Source organism: Temnothorax longispinosus, unplaced genomic scaffold (genome assembly GCF_030848805.1).
Source record: "Temnothorax longispinosus isolate EJ_2023e unplaced genomic scaffold, Tlon_JGU_v1 HiC_scaffold_16, whole genome shotgun sequence".
Lineage (NCBI taxonomy): Eukaryota > Metazoa > Arthropoda > Insecta > Hymenoptera > Formicidae > Temnothorax > Temnothorax longispinosus.
This window is the reverse complement of record NW_027269970.1, coordinates 123,188-129,436: the sequence shown is the minus strand read 5'-3', so window position 1 is coordinate 129,436 and position 6,249 is coordinate 123,188.

The window sequence follows — 6,249 nt, the reverse complement described above, 5'->3', positions numbered from 1 at the left end:
CCACACTGATTTTTGTCCAATGAAAAAAGTATTTGTAGAGCATGATTATTATAGCAGATCTAATGCATTTGATCAAGTAGCAAGTTTACTTCCAGACTCAAACTTTGAATCATCATTAGCAAAAACTAGTATTGAAGCAAAAGATGAACAATTATTTTCACTTCCAAACACAAACACTGAATCGTCATTAGCAGTTTGTCTTGAAGCAAGAGATGAACAATTATTTTCACCTCCAAACACAAACACTGAATCGTTATCAGCAGTTTGTCTTGAAGCAAGAGATGAACAATTATTTTCACCTCCAAACACAAACACTGAATCGTCATTAGCAGTTTGTCTTGAAGCAAGAGATGAACAATTATTTTCACCTCCAAACACAAACACTGAATCGTTATCAGCAGTTTGTCTTGAAGCAAGAGATGAACAATTATTTTCACCTCCAAACACAAACATTGAATCGTCATTAGCAGTTTGTCTTGAAGCAAGAGATGACCAAATATCCAGCATAGAAACTATTCCTATATCTGATTCTTTGATAGAATTGCCGTCTTACAATCATTTTGATCTCGAAGACCCTTGTAATTTAGACAAGTTTAACAAAATTATGAAAGAAAATTCTGAGCTTAAACATGCTTTGAACTGTATTAAACGTGACAGAGACAATTTGAAAAATAAGCTACATAGAACGCAGAAAAGGTACGAAAATCTATGCTTCCATACTTCAAAAAGATTTGAAAATGATCAATTAGACGCTCTCAGTAAAAGTGGTCATCTGAGAGGTGTGAAATGGAGCAATAAAACAGTCCTAAAGGCTCTGAGAATCTATTTTACATCAAGCACAGTTGGATATGAATTAATTTCTAACACTCAGATGCCTCTTCCATGCATTAGAGTATTGCAAAACAGAATGCAGCATCTAAAATTTTCTCCTGGCATATTACAAGAAATTTTTCAAGTATTGCCTGCAAAAATTAATAACATGGCATCCCTTCATAAACATTGCATGTTATCATTTGACGAGATGTCCATAAAAGAGGCTCTTGAATTTGACACATCGACTAATACTTATATAGGATACTGCACTGTTCCAGCAGCAAAGCCCAGAATGAAAAAAGAATACAAAGCTCGATTTAATAATGATCCCATATTAATTGAGAAAGAACGCAAAAAAATCTCCAAGACCGCTTTTAGCAGCAAAGCTACAAAAGCAATGACATTTATCTTAGGAGATGTCGCTAAGAGGTAGAAACAGACAGTTTGTTATGAGTTGACAGGAAATAGTTTTTGTGCTGAAACAGTAAAAAAAATACTGATTGGAATTATTAAAAAGTGCCATGATGTTGGTTTAGTGGTACAAGCAATTGTGTCTGACGTGGGAAATTGCAGCGTCTGGACAGCTTTTGGTATTAATGTAGGTCCGCATTCTAATAAAGTTTGGGTACCTCATCCAATAGATCCAAATATGAAACTTTACATTATGCCAGATCCCGTACACATCTATAAAAATATTGCAGAAATGCTGCGAAGCAATAAAGAAATTTTTATTGCTCAGCAATTCGTTACTGAATTCCAGCTTCCTTCTAACTGGGCTAAATTGGATCATTTGAAAACGCTTTGCAAATTTCAAGAAAATATGCGATGGAAGTTAGCACCTGGTCTTTCAGAAGATTATTTATTAATGAATCATTTTGGAAAGATGAAGGTCGGAAATGCTTCCAGAATCTTTAATCCACGTGTTGCTGCAGCACTTAATTTCTTGTCATACCTACCAAATGGTGAGTCTGAGATGAGTACAACGGCATGGTTCATTAAGATAGTATACACGTGGTTTAAAAATATGACAGCTCGCATTCCAATTCAAGGACTTGGGAGGAAAAATCCTGAGGCATTTGCAGCTACAGTTCGTAATTTAAATTTAACTATGGATGTATTCCAAACAATGAAAGTTGGTCATGAGTGGAAACCCTGTCAAACAGGAGTCAAAGCTGCTACACTCTGTATTTTAGACCTAAGCACTTTTTACTTGGACGAAGTTGGTTTGGACTTTTTCTTGCCTGGCCGTTTCACAAGTGATATTTGTGAGAACTTGTTTTCAGCCATTCGTTACAAGCGCCCCAATCCATCCGCACTACAGTTCAAGCAACGTTTGAAAACTTGCAGTATTAGTCAATTCATGAAGCACAATTCTAAGTCCTCCTATGATCTTGATGATCGATCTGAATTGCTGAATTTATTAGATGCAGAAAACATGAAAATATCCAAAGATATTCCGTCACTTAATTCTCCATCTCTTGATGAAGAGGAAGAAATCATTCTTGCATGTCTCTCAGCTCAAGTTTTTTATGGTCTTGAGAACATTCCAGAAAATGATAAATATGTATTTTATAGAGTTTGTGGATATATTGTAAATAAGCTGCGAGAAGAGAAGCCATCATTCAGAGACTGCAATGCATGTCTTCAGGCTTGTAGACACAACTCCTCTGAACCACATAGATAAGGGAAATTTAATCGTATGACCAATTTTAAAGATGGTGCTCTTTTTGAGGTATCCAATGATGTATTCGAGTTACTTTTGAGCGTTGAGGAAAAAATTATGACTATTGAGACCTCTTTGCATACCTTAAAGTGTGACTTGCTGAAATTTTTAAAAGATAAAGTATGTACTGTAACAATTTCTCCCACTTCTCCTTTAAATCTTCAATGTCACAACATTTCTCAAGAAATCATTCATCGGTACATTAAAATGAGAGTTAAGTTGATGAGTGAAAAGCCAACTGAATGTCATGCCTCCAAAGCTGCGTCATCACAGCTTTCCAGTAGGAGCATGGGATCCAGATATTTAGCCAGTAAGTTCCATCCTTCCCAAAAAAAAGTAAATAGTTGCCTTAAGAAAGTTCAACAGCCATAATTGTTTCCTCTAATCAACTGTGATCTTTGATCTATTGATATTTATGATCCTTTTTTTAGAAAAATAGTTGTCACATTATAAAAAAATAATTGCTACATTATTAAAAAAATTAAAATGTTAAAAAGACATAAAAAAATTTTTTTTTAAATACAATGTTTACATATTGTTCAATATATATTTATATAAATATATAATATATAATATATTTATAATTAATATAATTAATAAATTTAATTTAAGGAAAAATAAATAAATTAGATATTTATCATACATAAATATTGTATATAAATATTGAAATAAATATAATATTGTGTGTAAAATAATAAGTAATTAAATATAAATATATAATCTATATTTATATATAAATATATAATATATAGTATATATAATTAATATATTTAATGAATTTGCTATAATTTAGGTTAAGCAATAATTAAGGTAAGTAAAAAAAAGTTAACAAGGTAAGTGCAAATATATGGTATGTATAAGTAAATAAATATATGTATAAATAAATAAATAAATAAATAAATAAATAAATATTATTATTATATATATTATATATATTTTATTTATTAAAATAAATTATATTATAAAATATATTATATTATAAAATAATATAATTTTAATATAACTACCCAGTAAACACACAGTAACAATAATATAACTGTTTTGTTATAATTTCTTACTCAACAATATAACTGTTATGTACAAGGCATGTTATATTACAGTTATATTATTGAGTGAAAATTATAATATAACAATTATATTATTGTTACTTTGTGTTTACTGGGTATTGATCGCCATGTTGCATGCTTTATTCTTTTGTGCAGCAATTTCAAGTCAATCAGTTTGCGCCCCTCGTATCTATATAGAGGCCCTCTAAATTCGGTGTGTAACCCTTTTTGAAAATTGTCTTGTATTTGCTGACGCGTACCGAGTCGCCCATTTTAAACTTTGCCGGACCCGCGATTTTTATTGCGCTGTACATCGTAGCCAAGAGTCTTTCGGCGATCGCGGGGGTAACGTCGACGGGTCGCATGCCGATCGTTCGATGCTTGCGCGCGTTGTAATCCGACACGAGTCGCGATAACGCGTCGACCCACTTGTAAGTTCCATTGAGCGTAAACATCTTCCACATGTTGTTTTTTTACGTGCGATTGAATCGCTCAACGACCGACGCCTTCATCACCGAATACGTGGATAAATGATTGATGCCGTGTTTTTTCACGAGACGTTGCACGTCGGTGTTGTAAAATTCCTTCCCCATGTCGATTTGTAGATTACTAGGGCACCTCCCGCTATCTCGAATTATCTCAGCGATAGCGTCAGCTGTCTCGCTGCCACCTTTACCCTTGAGCGACACGGCCCACGCGTACTTGCTCAACACATCGATGACGGTGAGTATGTAGTGGTAGCCTCCGTTGAAACGCGAGTACGGACGCATCTCGACGATATCAGCTTGCCACAGGTCGTCGTACGATGACCGAATCGACGCTGCATCGTATGTTCGATCTCGATCGGTGCATTGATGCGAGATTCGATCGTTTGGTCAGAATCCTTGCGGCGATCGATGCAAAATTTGCGCAGTTCTCCGATATCGCGTCCACCGTGACAAATCCCAGGGAAGCGTCGAATGCAATATACGCTAGCGATGCGTTCAATACGAATCAGCTCATCGATTGTGAGCTCGCAGCTTTAGTTTTTTAGCACGTAAAATATATTATGTAAAAGAAAAGTTAAATAAACAGACTTTTTTTACACCTAAACGTACGATGTATTTTCTTTGCGTGCATGTCCTTCCCTATACCTAACTTTTATCAAATGTTGTTTACGACAAACATGTTCCGACAGGTTCGATGCGTTATCGGGTCGATCATCGTCCCGATGACGTCATTTTTTCCTTTGTCTTTTACGTACTGCGTAGATAGATTGTTTAGCGAATTTGTTTAGTCTACGCGATAATCACACCCCCTTTTCCTAGAAAAATGTTGTTTACGACGAACGTGTCCCGACAGGCTCGATTGTTTAGTCTACAAGATAATAGATTGTTTAGTCTACGCGATAACACCCCCTTTTCCTAGAAATATGTTGTTTACGATGAACATGTTCCGACAGGTTCGATGCGTTATCGGGTCAATCATCGTCCCGATGACGTTATTTCTTTCTTTGTCTTTTACGTACTGCGTAGATAGATTTTTTAGTCTACGCGATAACACCCTCTTTTCCTAGAAAAATGTTGTTTACGACGAACATGTCCCAACAGGTTCGATGCATCATTGACAAAAAAACACGCTCCTACGCAGTGCGCTATTGAGTTAGTCTTACCATTGTGCGCCGCCTAGCGGCGTCGTTGCGAACGTACCCCGCGGCCCGACGGACCCCGCGGACCCCCTACGCGGCCCCCCACGCGGCCCCCGCGACGCGACCGCGACCGCGGACGCAAACTTCCCCTCACGCGGACCCGCGGCGCGGGTGAGTCATCTCAGTGACTCATCCCGGTGAGTCATCACGGTGAGTCATCATGGTGGTATGTCAAGGTCAACCCCTCCTCTCCCCCTTTCCCGCGAAATCCGATATCTTTGTGTAACCCGATACCCTTGTGTAACCCGATATCCTTATGTAACCCGATACCCTTGTGTAACCTGATACCCCGCTCCTCCCCCTCCCCCTCACCCCCGCGTTATCTCCTTGTAACCCGATACTCTTGTGTAACCCGATACCCCGCCCCTCCCCCTCCCATCACCCTCCGCGAAATCCGATACCCCCCTCTCTCACCCCTTTCGGAGCCTTCGGGACAGAAGCGGTATAGGTTAATTACTCCCGGTACTTTTTTATTGACGAGTGGGATACTGTATGCATTATCGATCGCATAATCGCTAGTGTCAAATCTATTAATGTGGCGCTTCATAATATCATACACGTCGTCGCACTCGATGTGATAAATGAGACTGTCTGTATCGGTGTATGTGACTTTACACTTGTCGCGATACAACGGTAACATGTACTCGTGATGAAATTCGTACAAACATGTCTTGGATATATCGAGGATGCACATACCCACGTAGATTGGTTTGTCGAACTTCACCTTGAGTTCTCGCATTTCTATTGCTACTAGATTCTCCGAAAAAACGCTTCGGCTATGAAAATTTGGTTTCGCAATCATTGCCTCCGCGCCGTATCTATCCTCCCAATGAGTCACGACGCACGTCAACGTAATTGCGCACATTCTCCATGGTTTTGCCAAACACTGCATTGTTCATCAATTTGTATAAATTTTTCTCGAAATCATTTTTGGCCAATGTTCTAAATTTCGTATTGAGGTCTACATAATCGCGAAGCCA